The 15,874-nt window shown below is 43.6% G+C and overlaps 2 protein-coding genes across 5 annotated transcripts in view; one reads left to right on the top strand and one right to left on the bottom strand.

The window, feature by feature from the left end:
* ACSF2 (acyl-CoA synthetase family member 2) overlaps positions 1–15,874 on the bottom strand; it is a 1,184,899-nt gene that overhangs the window by 269,449 nt on the left and 899,576 nt on the right. The window lies entirely within an intron of this gene.
* The window catches only part of CHAD (chondroadherin), a 60,612-nt gene that overhangs the window by 32,644 nt on the left and 12,094 nt on the right, over positions 1–15,874 (top strand). The window contains exon 4 of one of the 4 annotated variants that reach the window (XM_069654883.1): positions 11,366–11,560. The exons of 2 other annotated variants lie outside the window; for them this stretch is intronic. The gene's annotated coding sequence lies outside the window, so the exon portion shown is untranslated. Of the gene's footprint in view, positions 1–1,463; positions 1,612–11,365; positions 11,561–15,874 lie in introns of those variants that run through there. One more of the 4 variants, XM_069654884.1, reaches the window with a different exon arrangement.

The raw sequence follows: 15,874 nt of genomic DNA, 5'->3' as shown, positions 1-15,874 counted from the left end.
TAGCGCTAGAATTAGCCTGAGACATTCTGGTCATTCTGACAGGATTCAGGGATCTAATTGTGAGCATAGAAGGACACCCTAATCCGTTGATTCGGTAGGTTCCCCTTAATACATTGCATGATATCTTTCAGGGACAGATGGACCCCATAAAAGGTTTAGGCAGAAGCTGCTCAGTTCTTCTGTGAAGCCTGAGTCCCTAGCACCAGAAGTACACATGTGCTTTAATGGCAGGTTTGAGTTCACTGTAACTGTAGCAGGCCCTTGGATCCGGCGTGTGCAGATGTGATCTAGGTAGGAATTCTTTTGTCCTCTTAATTTCATTTTTGGCATATCATACCATTAATGTGCATCGCTCTGGTATTTCATCCTTTCATGTCCCTCTGAAAGGGGTCCTGGTATATGGTATGTCGCCTCCGCCCGGGTATTCGCATACACATTCCTTCTCAACTAAGTTACATTGGTATTTTAACAAAATGTTGTCCCTTTTCGGACGTTGGCCGGAGAAGGAATCCATGCCCGTATAGCAGTTGTCAGCAAAGTTAGCCCTGTTCATGTGTCTGATTGCTTTTCGTCAAGTAGGGGGTGTGTATGCCCTAGACCTTTCAGGGAGATACTTCACACACGACAGTGTTGCGTTTTCGTATCTCTCATAGGTCTAAGACTAACTCCAAAATTCTCCACACGCCAGTAGGTTCCTTCATTATGTGCTGTGTGTTGTCCAAGTGTTTATGAGCAATGAAAGGCAAGCGTGAGAATGTCTGCAGATCAGTTCTTTTTTTAGTTTTCCTTCCTCTCCGTTCTCCCACTTTGGATGGATAGGTTCAGTGGCATATGCCCATGAGGGAGTTGATATTTCTTCCGAGGCTCATTCAGGGAGAGGTGCTATGGCATCCAAGGTCTTTTGGGTAGTCTCGGAAATACAGATTGGGCTAGCGAACAGGTTTGTTATACTTTTTGTTGCAAACCTGCGATGTATGGAGCACAATGAAGTTCTGCAGGGCTTTGTATTTGTATAATAAGAGCCTACTTGCCGTTCCATAGAATGTCGATTGCTCCCAGTGTCATGACAGAGAGTTGGTCATCCATTGATAAAGGCACAGAGGCAGGTACTGTCGCACCCTGTACTTCCATTTCCGTTCTCCAGGTTCATCAACGGGGGCAAGGTAGCAGTTCTTTTAGCAGTTCTTCTAGAAGTGAACGCCACTATACTTCGAAGTGGGGATGTTGGCTGAGACTGGTGGCCTTTCTATCTGGCAAGGGGGAGATGGGAACTCCTCTCGGCAAGCAAATCGAAGGCCTACAGTGGAGCCATCCAGAACAAGTACTCCCCCCGAGGTGGATGGGAGCAGCAGAGAGGGGCCCAATTCATGTCCCCCTGTTTGCCTGCATTCTTGCATAGAGACCCTTTTCTCCAACCATACCCCATTTCCATGATGCTTGCCAATCCTTCTGTTTTCTTCCAGAGCACCACAAAAAGATGATGCACCTGAGATGATTAACTAACGCCACCCAGCTGGTCCTATCAAGCACAAGAGATAGACAACCGGAAGCACTAGCTACCCTCCAGGACAATGTGCAACTGAAGTCCCATGCCGGCAACCAGGAGACGTGGCGCGTGAGTGAAGCGAGCCGCAGGACTCACGCGACCCCCACACAAGTAGCAGTTCACTACAGCGCTGCGGCGGGTGCCTCAGTATGGTTACTTTGGACACCCTCGACTATCGGGGACAAATTAAGGAAGCTGGGTCCTTCTGAGCTCAAAGACTTACCTTTAAGGACAAAAGAAACAAGCCTCCACATACAAACTCGTACACTGGCCAGCAAGGGCCACCATGTAAGGTTCCCAGCAGGAACGCACAGAAGAAGTGGGTGGATCTTAGTCCCTGATTTATGCCTTTTTCTTGTACACACAAACCTGGTGAAAAAGACAGGGAACTATGGGCTAGGAAAATGGTACCAATTTCTAGAGAATAGGAGCAATATAAGGCAGCAACAGGAAGGGGAAGATGTGGATTTACCAGGTGAGGTCAGAAGTGGAGGATGACGTAGAGACCAGCAGGAGGGAGGAAGGAGTAGCAGATTATAGAGTAGATTGTTGGAGCAGGTGAGGCGATGGGTTTGGAGTGAGAGTGGCTCTAATTTGATTGTGGGTGGTTGTGTGGCATGATTAGAGGAAGTTAGTGTAAGGAGTGAATTTTCAGTTTCTGATTCTGGGTGAAAGAAGTGTATTTGTTTAGTGAGGGGGAGTAGTAGTGTAGTAGCGGGAGGAGGAGTGTAGAAGCAATTATTTATAGAGCGCTTATACACAGGTGAAGTGCTTCAAAGCGCTTCAATGCAGGACGGGAACAGGGGAATTGTCATTCTTAGACCTTGAAATTTCCGAATGATCTTGCAAAAATGACTAACAACTTTGGCCTTACGGCCTTACTACAAGTGCAGGTGTAAGACAAAAAGGGAGGAGCATAGGGGGAGGAGAGGGAGAAGAACATACAGTCTGTAAGCTACCATACTCTGCCAATAACATTTCAAATAGTGCAAGTGCGTGGCAGATGTTAAGGCGCTAGGAGGGGAGTGACGGGGAGGGACTGGAAGGGGAGCAGAAGGACATACATAAAGAGAAAATTACTTCACTAAGCCTGGCGGACCAGGCCCGGTACATTATAGTTAACGTAAGTGCCAGACATGGAATGAAGGGGGGGTGGGAACAAGTGCACCTAGTCCAAGGTCCTGGGTTAAGTGCTGAGAGGTTACCATTCTCAATGAATGAGTAAAGAAGTGCAGATGTGGTGGGTGGAGTGCAGAAGCCTGGGGGCAAGTGTGAGGACTGGCAGGGGAGCCGGAGACTTGTGTGGCTCTGGAGGTGCAGCAGGTGACCAGTTATCAAACAGAGCTGAGTTAGGGAGAAGGGAGGAGGGCAGTAGGCAAGAATAGAGAGGGAGTTAACAAGGGAGAGGGAGAGAGAAGGAGGAAGAGAAAAGGATGGTCTTGAGGTGTTTCCAGAACTTAAGGTGATCCAGCTCAAGACGGCGAGAGGCAGGGAGGGAAGTGCCTGCAGAGGAAAGATCTACCCCCAAATCTCTGTTTTGAAAATCGGTTCACCCCGAGAGAGTTGGAGACAGACGAACGGAGGGCTCTAGAAGGAAAGTATTTAGGGTGAGAGAGTTGTAGATAGTGCAGTCTTGAACCCGATTCTTGCAGCAACGAGGAACCAGTGAAGGGATTTCAGTGCCAGAGAGATGGGGTCCTGGGCTTGGGGCCAAGGATAAGTCTTGCCGTTCTGTTCTGGATGAGTAGAAGAGGTCAGAGAGTTGAAGTAGGGAGATTGAGAAAGAGACTGTTGCAATAGTCCAGTCTAGAAAGAACCAGGATTCTGGAGACCGTAAACCTCTGGGGGAAGGTGAGAAAAAGGTCGAATACCTCTGAGGAGGTGCAGCTGGTAGTGAGATTTTTTAGAGATGTCCGAGATGTGAGAGGAGAAGGAAAGAGTGGAATCGAAGATGAACCTCAGGTTTTTTGCCACACTAGTGGGTGGGGGCGCAAGGCCAAGGGAGGCCGGTCATAGTGACAGTGGGAAAGCGGGAGCAGGCTCCTAATGAGCACAATCTTTGTCTTGCTGGCATTGAGTCAGAGAATGTTCGCAGCACACCAGGACTGAATTGCGGACAGTCAGTCAAGGATGGAGGAGGAGGCCAAGGGTAGCCTGAAAGCGAGCTGTGTCATCCGTATAACACTGAAAGTTTGAGGTGAAGGCAGAGATCATGCGGGCCAGAGGGGCCATGTAGAGATTGAAGAACCAGGGGGATAGGTTAGATCCCTGGGGGACACCCCAGTTCCACCTGGGAAGGACGGTCAGAGAGAAGGGAGGCAAGCCATGCCAGGGCCTGATCTGTGATCCCCATGGTGTCACAGAGACGAGATATCAGGATGTTGGGGTTTACTGTGTCGAAAGCAGAGGAGAGGTTGAGAAGAATGATGACAAAAGAAGAGTGAGAGTCAAGATTTGAGAGCAGGTTTTCACAGGTGTTCAGAAGAGCAGTTTCCGTGCCTCTGGATTAGGAGGAGAAGAAGTGTAATAATCATAGGGGGTAATAGTATGGAGGAGAGTAGGGATAAAGAGGGGGAGTAGTGAAGTGGATTGGGAGGATTTGTTACATCAAAGGGTGGGGGTGAGAAGTAGGACGAGTGAAAAATCGAAGTAATGAAGAACTAGTGGGAGGAGTAAGCCGAGAGGAGTGGTAGTAAGACTCGATGAGACTGCTCGATGCTGGGACCCGAACCGAATCACAGGCAAATCACACACATACTCTGACCAGGGCTTACAACTTGATCCAGCTAGCCCTTGCACTGCCGCCTCATCGACCTGCACATTGATGCACCCAAGAGCAACACTTCACTGGCCTTCACTCACAGACTCAAACTGCTGGAGCAACACTCAGCCTGACCAACTGCTAAGCAATCCTGGGACTGCCCAAACCTGCATCCTTGAGAGCTGCTCCCCGACTGCACAGAGTGACCGTCTTCGCCTCTACTCGATGCTCACTTGCTGCTTGGGCCCACACAGTCCAAAGTGCCAAAATCGAGCTTGATCTGCTCATATCTACATTCAACTCTGAGTCTGATTGTTTCCTCCCACCAAAAACTAAATGCAGGTACTGTTGGCCCTCAACTGCCCCCTCGGTCCACTTGTGCCCTAGAGACTGATTAGATCACAAAGGGTCCTGTTTTCAACCAACAATATATCCTTTTTGTGGCTGGTGATTTACCTACCACCCCTGGAACTACGCTTAGAGTGCTACTTTCTCCAGTCTGTTGCATCTTCTCTGTTCTCCCTTTGGGGTGGGTGTTTGTACAGTATTTGCTATTCATTCTATGTGCACATGGTATATTTGATTGAAGAATATACATTTTTATAGCCCTTGATTGGACATTCCCATTATTTTGGACTGTAATACTGTGTTGTTTCGTTAACTAATAGTGCACCTTCACACACCTATTGAGAGCATAGCCTTCCCTCAGCCCACGTTACCACAAAAGGCAAAGGAGGTAGATCTCTTAACTGTTCCCGTTTTACCTTTATGATTGCATTGTGTTTGGTTGATAGAAGCGTGAGGGCTGAGTGGCCCACTTTTACCCTACTCATCATTGTACTCCTGCGTAGCAAAATCCAATTCATCACAGTAGGACCGGATATCGACTAGGTTTGCAGCTAGGGTGTTTGGTTTGAATTTGCCTGGAGATGGTAGGGTGCAAAAAACTGCAGAGAGGAGGGACAGAGATAGTGAAATTGAGAGAAGGAGTGGTTAGAAGGGAAGGGGAGGGATCAATAGGGAGCTTGGATGAAGGGAGTGAGGAGGAGAGGAATACTAGGTCAAGCATACCCCATGAGCAGGTGCAAAGTTTGTGACTCAAAACAAGGGAGTGTCTAGAGAGGAGTGAGTCAAGTTCGAGTTGGTGGGACGAAGAGATTTTGGGATGCTGAAGTCTTCTATGAGATGCATCAGGTACTGGTCGACAAGAGTCACAGAGGAATTCCAATAAAAAAATGGAGTATAGAATGCCCAGGAGCCGGTAAATTAGAAGGATGATGAGAGTAGAAGGTAACAGAAGTTGGGTGCCAGTGAATTGAAAGGTGAGTGGAAAGAAATCAGATGGTGTAAGGCGGTCAGAGGGATGGCCTTGTTTATAATAAGGCCAACATATCCATCTCTTCTAGAAGAGTGTGAAGAGTGCAGGGAGGAATCAAAGTCAGTGTGAGCGAGGTGTAGCAGAATCAAGGGAAGTGATGCACAGCTCAGTTATTCCCATGGTTGCCAAAGGGGGTGGGAGGGCTGTAGGAATCGAAGTGGTCCACGATGGAAGATGTTTTATTGCAAATCCAGTGGGCATTTTAGAGGCCTATTGTGAATGAGGTTGGAGAGGGTAGAGAGAAAGAAGAATTTTGGAGGGGCAGCAAAGAGCATAGATGAGGTAAGAGGAAGTGGAATTACTAGAGTGCCTTTTGTGTGTTAGTTGACAAGTAGTAATATGATGTGGAAACGATGGGGAATGGAAGAGAAAAGTGGAATGGGCAAAGAGGAGAGATCTGGAGGGTGTGTGAGAGGTAGGGTGGTAGAGAGCCAAATAGTAAGGGGAAGGAGGGATGTATTGTGGAAGTAGGAGTGAGAAGCAAGAGCAAAAGGGGAGTAATGTAGGGGGAGATGTGTGTAAATCGGGAGGGATGATGAGTTATTGTGTGGCATAGGGTATAAGGAGTGGCGCTGAAGGAGCAATGTAGCAGTTGAGGGAAGTGGAACTGTACACAGCCTTGGCCTTAAGCAAACAAAATGCAAGATTTTACCTACAATACTAGTGTGAAGGGCCTCTGGTAACTATAGTTCCCCATTAATGCAACACCACCCCACAATTCCAATCAACCTCACCACACCAACCCACCAATCTGTCCACCTCACCCCACTCCTCTACCCCATCCCCTATAGCCCACCTCCTTTACTTTATTTTATTCATTTATAACTAGCAACCAATGACATATGCACACACATACCATAACATGTAGACAAGACATAACTCAAGACGGCCACTGGCCAGAGACAACAACCCTACCTAAAAGTACACATTATCTGAACTACAAGTAACAATGCAAGATGGGAGGCAAGAAATCCATGCTCCACAGACAACAACACTATAGAACAAAAAAGTTAACAACAATCTTCAAGTCAGATGAGACTCTCGACATATCATTACAGGTGGACAAAAAATATGGCAGATTACTTATACCACAATCCATCAATATACAGTCCCTGTTCTTTTGGGTGCACCACTGATCTACCTTAACCCTTTGAATCATTTTAAGGTCTGACATTCTTACGACTCTTGGCCCAATCTTTTGACGTTGCCATGCCAGCACCTTATTTCTCAAGGCATCCCTAGATTCATGTCCCAATGAAGTCTCCACATTGGCAGTGACGTGTCTATGGTCCATAACAGTTTTCTTCATGAAGTCGTCAGCAAATGGGGGCATACATGTTTTGCCAATACGCACGTTCCTGAGGAGACAATATTTAGGATTAATGATATTCTATTGAGGATGTGATACAGGGTCTAGTGCAACCTGTCCTCCTTCAGTCCGGAAAATAAGCAAAGGTGGTTGAGCATGCTTTCCATCCTCTCACTCTTCCACGACTTCATCACAGTCTACCCCCACTACTTTATCGCACCCACTATACCTCAACCTCTACTCTACACCCGCTTCACACCACCCGCTCTGCTCCCATATCACCCCATCCTAACCCACTCTACTCCCACCTTTTTCTCTCCACCGGCTCTTCCCTATCCACTCTTCATCCCTACTGCATATCACCCGTATCACAACCCTGCACCCTACCCCCACCCGACCTCGCCACACTGTATACTTGCTTCACTCTATCTCCACTCCTCCAACCTCTCTATCCCCAACATCTGTATTACCACCGTCTCTACTTGCACCTGCTTACCCACAGCCCAACCTCACCCTACTCTACCCCATCTTATCCTACTCTACCCTCACTTACCTCAGCCCAATCTACCTCTAGCGTGCCCCACTCAATCTACCAAATTTGCTATAATCCACTCTACCCAACTGTAACCCACCCAACTTCATTCAACACACACGCCACTCTACCCCTCTACTCCTGGCAACTCTATCCCACCCAACCCTATACCTATCCAACTCTACCCTTTCATCGACTACATCTAACCCCACCCTCATCCCTCTCTATCCACACCCTACTCTGCCCCACCCACTAACTCACCTCACCCCTCACTATCATTCACCCCCTCTACTCCCAATACTCGCGCTCACCCCTTTTTCCCCACACCTCTCTACAACCCACCCACTCTTCCTCATCCCTCTCTAGTCCCCTTCCACCATTCGTCGCCCCTCTCTGCACCAACCCACCCTTTCATACCAGTCTACTCCCACCCCACTCTAAGCCTCCCACCTAACATCACCCCTCAATACAGCCACCCACCCTACCTCACTCCTCTAAACCGCACTCTTCTCTACATCCTACCACCATACCTCAGCCCTTCTATATCCCCACTAACCCCACCTAATCCTACTCTACACTAGCCACCCTCGTTGTACTCTCACCCTCCCCACCTCACCACTGCCCACCCACCCAATGGCCACCCTATGACCATCCACCCTAATTCACCTATCTCTACCCACACTAACGCACCCTAGCTCAATTCTGCCTTCTGCCTCCACCCTTAGCTCACGTCTGCTCACAAACACCCTAACTCACACTGTTACCCTAGTTCACTCATAAAATAACTTCACCTACTTTAAAAGTAACAAGCATATCTGCAAGTTAGCGTTTGCTGACATGTCAAATTCATAATACACATAGTAGAAGGCTTGCATACACCACAGTGAAGTATATATATTTTCAATGCATGTCTTTGCAACCTCAGCTTGAAGACCTGTTTACTGTGTAAGTAGAGCCCAAGTATTTTCCTGTAAACTGCAAAATACAACTTGTGACAAATTTAAGGAATTTGTTCATTCTCTCCAAGGGCTAGCTCCCACCCCCTATGAGGCAAGGTAGGTGAGCCCACTCCGTAATAAGCTCCCTAGGGAACGAGGCAAGTGGGACATCACCATGAGAGACCCCCCCTTTGAGGACAAGGACTCGCATTCCTGTGAGGAACACCCTCAAGCGGTACTGTCTATGGCCTATATGGGGTGTTCTAACCTATCAGACCCTGTCCCTGTGACATACCAAGACAGGAATGAAGAAACTACAAGGTCAGAAACTGTGGACTATCAAAACTGGGACAAAGAAACGTCATATACTCTCATGTTATAACAAAAGGTTTTGTCCCTTTAAATGAGGATGCCCAATCCACTGAGACGAGTGTGAAGATAAATGTGCATCCAGGCAGACATGAACGAGAACAGTGAGAACCATGTACACATCAGCTGGGGAAGTCCCCAATCTACGCCAATCTTGACGGAGTAGGAAACCTGGAAGGCTGCAAGTTTCAAACTTGCTTAGCTTTGCAACATAGTACGCCAGAGCTGCAGCGAACACAAAGCACGAAAGAACGGAGAGGTAGGAGCCCATGAGAAGGTTGTGGCAGGACCTCGGGTGGGAATTTGATGTGGACAGCAGACTCAGGCAACACTGCTGATACCACCAGCACTAGAAGGCAGCAGGGTGTCCGGTCATGCAACAGAGGACTGGGACACTGTGAAGAGAGTGAAAACTGCAAGGAGAGTGACATCTCAGAAGAAAAGGTGTCAGTGCTCTGTGAACCGAAAAATGGCCTCAGCTGGGGAAGGCTCCCGAAGATGTTCTCTGACCGCAATGAAGGTAACAGAGAGTACGGGAGCCCCGGGAGTACCCAAGGTGATCATTATACCATACAGTTTACTCTTCCCAGTAGAAAGACTGAAACAGAGTTAAACTTGAAACAAAGGAAGTACAAACATTGTAACTTTAGAGAAAGAACTTTTGAATGGTTGAATTATGAGAACAGAGAAGAACGGATAAAATACCCTGGGAAAAGGGGAAAATAACTCGACCTCCTGTACAATACCAATGTAAGCTAAAAGAAGAAAGATATGTAAAAGAGTTTAGTGAAAGTATACAATTGAACCACATGTCAAGTGAAGACCAACAAAGCTCAGTTAACATTCAAAGATACGTTGAGAACCACAGTCCAGAAAGGAGAACAAATAAGAGAACCGCAAGAGAGACAGCCAAAGTGAAGAGAAAGCCCCATAATATAATTAAGGAACTGAAAAGTTTGATCCAAGAAGTCACAAAAGACTATTTGCGGATTCCGTACTAAAAAGATTGGTCCTATAAGTACTCTCGGGAGAAGGGAGTCATTCTCCTGCTCCAAGTAAATTTTCATATTGGTCAGAAAAGGGTAATTTTGGACAGCGGACTGATTCTTTTTGAACATTCACGGCTGTCTGATGAGCACCTTAGTTAACAACATAGGCAGGGACCACCCATAGTGAAACGATAGGCTTTATCTTTTCACTTTAATAAAACCTTTGACAACATGTCCTCAGTGAGTCTGTGTCTTCCTCCTGATTCGCCGCCAACTGTAAACAAAAACTATTGGCTGTGTCATTATTTGTTGAATGTACTCCAGTGATATACACAATCCTGTGTCCCCATGTTCCAGCGTTCACTTCTTGCACCCAAGTCCTTATGGTTAAAGTATTTTGAAATAAATCAGCGCTCACTGAATGCTGCTATCGAAGTGAGCGCCATGCTAAATGGGATATTCCTACCTAAAATGTGAATGAGAATTGTGCAACCCGAGGGATAACCTTGCAGTCTCAGTATTGCTAAGTGCTGTGTCAAAAACACGCTATTAGCCTGCTTTGCATTATCTTTCCATTTAGAGTTGGATCTCAAATTAATTACCAAAAAATCCAGTTTTGGTGGAGTCAACTTGGGGGCATACCTGCATTCAGATGCCCTATGCCGTTGATGGGAACCCCATAAAACCATGCAATTGGTGCTTCAGAAGCCTCTAGAGCACAGTTTAAGATTAATGTAACCTTTAATATTTCCGCTTTGGGTTAGGTTGGAAGGATTGCATGTGAATCTATACTAGATATCAAGCTTGCAAACCAGTATTAAAGTTATGTTCAATTTAGATTTTTTTGTCTGCTGGAGATTGGAGTGCTTTGCATAAGAGTAGAACATATATAGTTAGGTTTAGGCAGACATGAAAATAAATCCTTAGCATCACTTATTCCATCTGTGATTGCTGTCATGTAGTAAAATAAAGGCACACATACCTGTACCAAATACCATAACAATATTCATCTTATTTCCTATAGGTAATGCCCACCTACACAACTATAGACCTGTAGTTTGAAAATGGAAAGTTGGAAATCCCACTCTGTAAATTAAGTAATGAAAAAGAAAATGTAAAAAATGCAACCTTTTGTAAGCTTTGCATTGTTAATCCTCTAAGTTTGAAAATAGTGTTTTTTCTTCCAGCGTCATTTAATCTGCAAATGTTGAAGTTTTTAAAAGCTTTTATTCTGCTGCCATCCTAGCATCACAATGCCCTTTAGTTAATTTTCATTTTCTAACTTAGTGGGGGTTGCTGTCAATGTAACATTGTGTTTTCTCTTCCTGCAGCTATGCATCCTTCTGCCCTATTTCTATGTTTTTCTTTTAATATTAAAAGGCTTGCCCTTTTAATATATTGCCCTTGTAACCATGTGGCTTCTTTCTCAGGATTATTTCTATTTTTTTAAATTTTGTTTTTGGTTACACAGTAACCTTTACAAAATATGTTTGAGATAATAAAATACATGAACAATCCAACCCCCTTTTTCATTTTTTTACAGAAGAACAAAAAGGAGAGAGAATTACGGTCAAGACATCAATCATTAAACAAATGAATTAAAACAAGCACAAGCTAAAATGAATAGTTCTTGCAAGGTCACAAATTATCAAAAATATTACTTCATCTCTAAAAGATTACAGTTGGAGAAATCACATAACTGTTTAAAACAAGTAAACTTCTATTTCCATATCTGGAGGAGTTTAACCATATATATATATATATATATATATATTATTAAGTTCATACACTTCATGAATATTACTTGATTTCTGAGCAGAAGACAGAATATTCTTTTTAGATAGATTCACACATACCAATTCCTTAATTACAGGCTATGAGAGTTATATACTTAGAATTACATTCCGCAGTGTACTTTCAAATATCTTTACAGCCAACTGGAACTTAATTCTTGTACCATGTAGCATGTCTAGCCATAAAGGTTCAAATCCACACACTCAGTATTCGGTACATACTCGGAAAAGCATCTAATTCGTTCCAATCTTAGTCCCTCACATTCTGTCAAAATATGTTTTAAGTGTTTCCGGAAGGGCACGTGAATCACTGAACACTGGATTCGGCCAGGAAAATCTCTAAAATCAAGAATTCCACTGTGCTACTTAAACATCACCCACTGAGACGGATGATGCATCTCCTACATGAGTAGAAACCATTTGCTCGCCCTATTAAAAGAGGAGGTTGGGAGTGATCTTCCCTAATGGACAGGAAATCGCCCCTACCAACACCTGTTTATTTGGTTGCAGACTGTGGATTCATTTACCACACTCTAAAAGGGCCAGCCATTTGTTGAAGAACTGGCAGAAAGAAAGTGATAGGAAAGAAATACCACCACCTTTGTAAACACAAAGCAATTCTACCCCTGATGAATGTCCTACATTTGTCTTAAGGACAGAAACTTGTACAAGTTGGGTTTGAAAATACACTAATAACATCCAAGAATACGAGAAATTACTCCAGTGTGAAGTTTCACACGGAGATGTGTTATAACCACTTAAAATCAACCCGCAGTATGGGCTTTCCTTGTATTTTGTAAAGTATAGGTTTTATGTGTTTTATATATTGTGTGTTGACAATGATCTTTATGTAATGTAATCATTTTATGAGTGTTAAATTTAAATAAAAATATGTGTTAATATGAACATTTGGTAAACCACCTACCCTTTTTCTTTTTATTCTGCTTTGTGGATTTAGACAACTGTGTGTACATCTTCCTTTTGAATATTAATGAATAAAGTGTTTTTTCGGAAGAGACACTATTTTACAAAATCTACAAATGGAGACAGAATCTATACCTCCTAACCTAATGTCCATAATTTCACCTGTACCAAGGACATTGAAGCAAAACCTCGTAAATTGTTGCCTCTAGAATCTATCAGGGAATTTAAGCAGATATGGTTCAGGAACACCCATCTTTTTAAAATTTGAGACAAGCTGACTATACGATTTTGTATTCAGTACTTCTTTGACATAGAGTTCCAGTCATAATGAAGGAGTAGTTTCTTTACTTTCATTGGATTAGTAGTTAAAAGTTCATGAGGAACCCCTACCTTGTCAAGAGTTCCATGTGCTTCTATTTCCATGTCGGCAAGGTATTTTGAAGAGACCAGACCCTTCCTAATACTGCTTTCCATAATTCCATATAAAGTAGTAGCATTACATGAAGGCAGCTTACTACACAATGAAAGCCTACGCCATTCAGCTATACATTTAATGGAGAAGAGTCCCAGTTCATAAAGAATTGCAGGAAGGGGCACACACATAGGCAGACATCTAACCATAGATTTTAGGATTCGTGACTTGTACTTATCTATTTCACCCCTACACCATTGAGGGGAAAATTACAAACCATAGCATAACTGTGCCACTGTTTCATTTATGTACATACGTAAGCAAGGTAGCATAGAAAATGTCCCATACTTAGTGGCAATTTTCCGCAGATGGCATATAGGTGGATTGACTTTCTTATCCAGATAGTCACGATAATTAGCCTTTTTCTTATCCCCAAATATGGGGTAGCCCAAATATCTCATATCAGAACTTACTGGTAGCATTTCATTATTTAATAACCAGGAGCATTTATTGGGGCTTTTCCTGTGACGTAAACAGAGGATAACAGTTTTACTATGGTTGATTTTTAAGGAGTTTGGCAATGTGTATTCTTTGAAAGAGATAAGGAGACGTTGCAAACCAATGGGGGTGTGGTCATACAGTGTCACATCATCGGCATAAGCAGTCCAAAAGACCTTCACACCCTCCACTTTCGGAGGAGCAAAAGATATATCCTTTAGATGCAAACCAACATCAGAGAAGTTCCAGTTGACAACAATGGGAGCAAAAATGCATCCTTGCCTTAAACCATTATATGCCTTAATCTCCTGCGATAGTGATCCATCGGAGCCAAGTCATACTTTAATTCTGGTGTCTTCATGCAGATAATAAAGTATCGACAACAGAGGGTCAGGCATTCCCAAAGAGTGCAATTCTGTCCATAATGTGGATCTATTTACCATGTCAAAAGCTGACATAAGGTTGATAGAAGCCACATAAATGGGAGAGTTCCCCGCAGTCCAGGCATATTGTTGCATGATATTAATGAGTAATGAGTTAATGAGTAAGCCGCCAGCATCAGTCCCTAAATGCTTCCTGAAATCAAAATGGAATGGAGACAAAATACAGGAGTCATTCATCCAGTCCTGGATATATTCCAAAATCAGGCAGGCAAAGATTTTGGGCTCAGAGTCCAGAAGAGCTATAGGTCTATAACTGGACGGACTAGCCCTATCTCCTTTCTTATAGATTGGTACAACATAGGACATATGCCAACTCTTCTCTATGAGCCTAGTATACATAATCTCCTTAAATCGAAAGAAGAGAATTTTGGCCCATAATTTAGAATTAACATTTAGAACCATTTTAGAGAGCATATTAGGTCCTGCAGCACGGGAAGCTGAACTGCGCATAATCATTCTCTTGATGTCAAATAAAGTAATAGGTATGTTCCATGAACAGCTTTGTATGTTCTTCGGGACAATCCAATCCAAATTCGGGAGACTGTATAATTTGCCAAAATGGCCTTCCCATACCTCAGATGTAATACATGCAGTTTGGGCACTCAGTTGGACATCCTCTCTATTATTAATTAGAGCCCAAAACGTCTTAGTGCTAAAGTCGGTAAGTGAAAGTAGCATTTCTTCCGAATCTTTCTGATATAGTATGGCCCGCATTTGTCTTGCTCTGGACTTCCATTTGTTTTTAATAGTATTCAACCTCGTAGTACAAGAAACGTTCCCATAGCCTTTGTTGAGTACGCACATTTCTCGATTCCTTTCTTTCTTGAGGTTTCTCATTTCTATACTAAAAGAATGTATATGAATACTACTACCTATATGTGATTTCTTTATGCCAGAGGGACTGTATATCACTGAAGAAACGTAGTTCTCAAAGGCATCATGCGCATAAATATTCAGTTTCTTATTAAATTAATGTTTTTCATAGTCTTGCAAGAACATTATATCTACTTTTAAAATACTGTCATTGTGCCAGGAGATTCTATTACAGGGATTATTAACTTCTAGGTTTAGTGGGAAAAAATCACCCTCATGGCTATCAAGCTCTACTTGTATGGAAGCTTTTAGTATTTTATGATCACTGTCCTGTGTAGAGATAATGGGAACATCTTGGGTTAGATCGAACAACCTCCTGTTAACAAAGACATAATCGATACTGGAGCTCAAACTTCCATTAGACCATGTCAAATGGTTCTGAGTGGCTTCCAACAGGGTGTTAACACAGTACAATCCCAAATCTACAAGAAATTGATTCCACACGTCGCCCTGTATCAATTTGTGGGAAGCACAACTATCACCAAGATGTTGAGTACCCCTGTTACCCATTTCAAATCTCCCAGAACAGATATCAGAGTTGAATTCACCGGCAATGACAATATTCAAGTCATTACATGACTCTTGACATTCCTGAATTACTAAATCAATTAATGCTATATGCTCCTTAAGATCAAGATCAGGACACCAATATACATTAACAATCATTAAGTGCATAGGAGACTTATGTAGTCCAAGTTTCAAGAAGACAGCAATACACCACCTATAAATCTTAAATGTCTTTATACATTTAGCATGAGTATTGGTTTTAACTGCGATAAGGAGTCCCCCTGAGGGTCTTCCTTTAGGTTTCTTAATGGCCAGTTCTTGAAACACCAAAAAACCATTCAATGCTAAAGGGGCTAAGGCCCAGGTTTCTTGAAGACAGATAAAGGTAGCATCAGATAGCAGTGAGCAAATAATTGATGACTGTTTAAGTGATCGATTTCCCCTAGAATTCCATGACAGAAAGGTACAAGTTTGTGAGTTTTAGGGGTTATCTTTGATTCCCTGGATCTTAGCGATAGGCTCTCTAAGTGTCAATGCCAACCATCTCAACTCTGTCTCATTAGAGAGCATCTGGGGGTTAGAGCTCTCCTTACTTTGAGCAC

The sequence above is a fragment of the Ambystoma mexicanum genome, chromosome 3q (genome assembly GCF_040938575.1).
Source record: "Ambystoma mexicanum isolate Mex_15411 chromosome 3q, UKY_AmexF1_1, whole genome shotgun sequence".
In the NCBI taxonomy this organism is placed as follows: domain Eukaryota; kingdom Metazoa; phylum Chordata; class Amphibia; order Caudata; family Ambystomatidae; genus Ambystoma; species Ambystoma mexicanum.
Note: the sequence above shows the minus strand (reverse complement) of the source record. Positions and strands in the feature narration are given on the sequence as shown.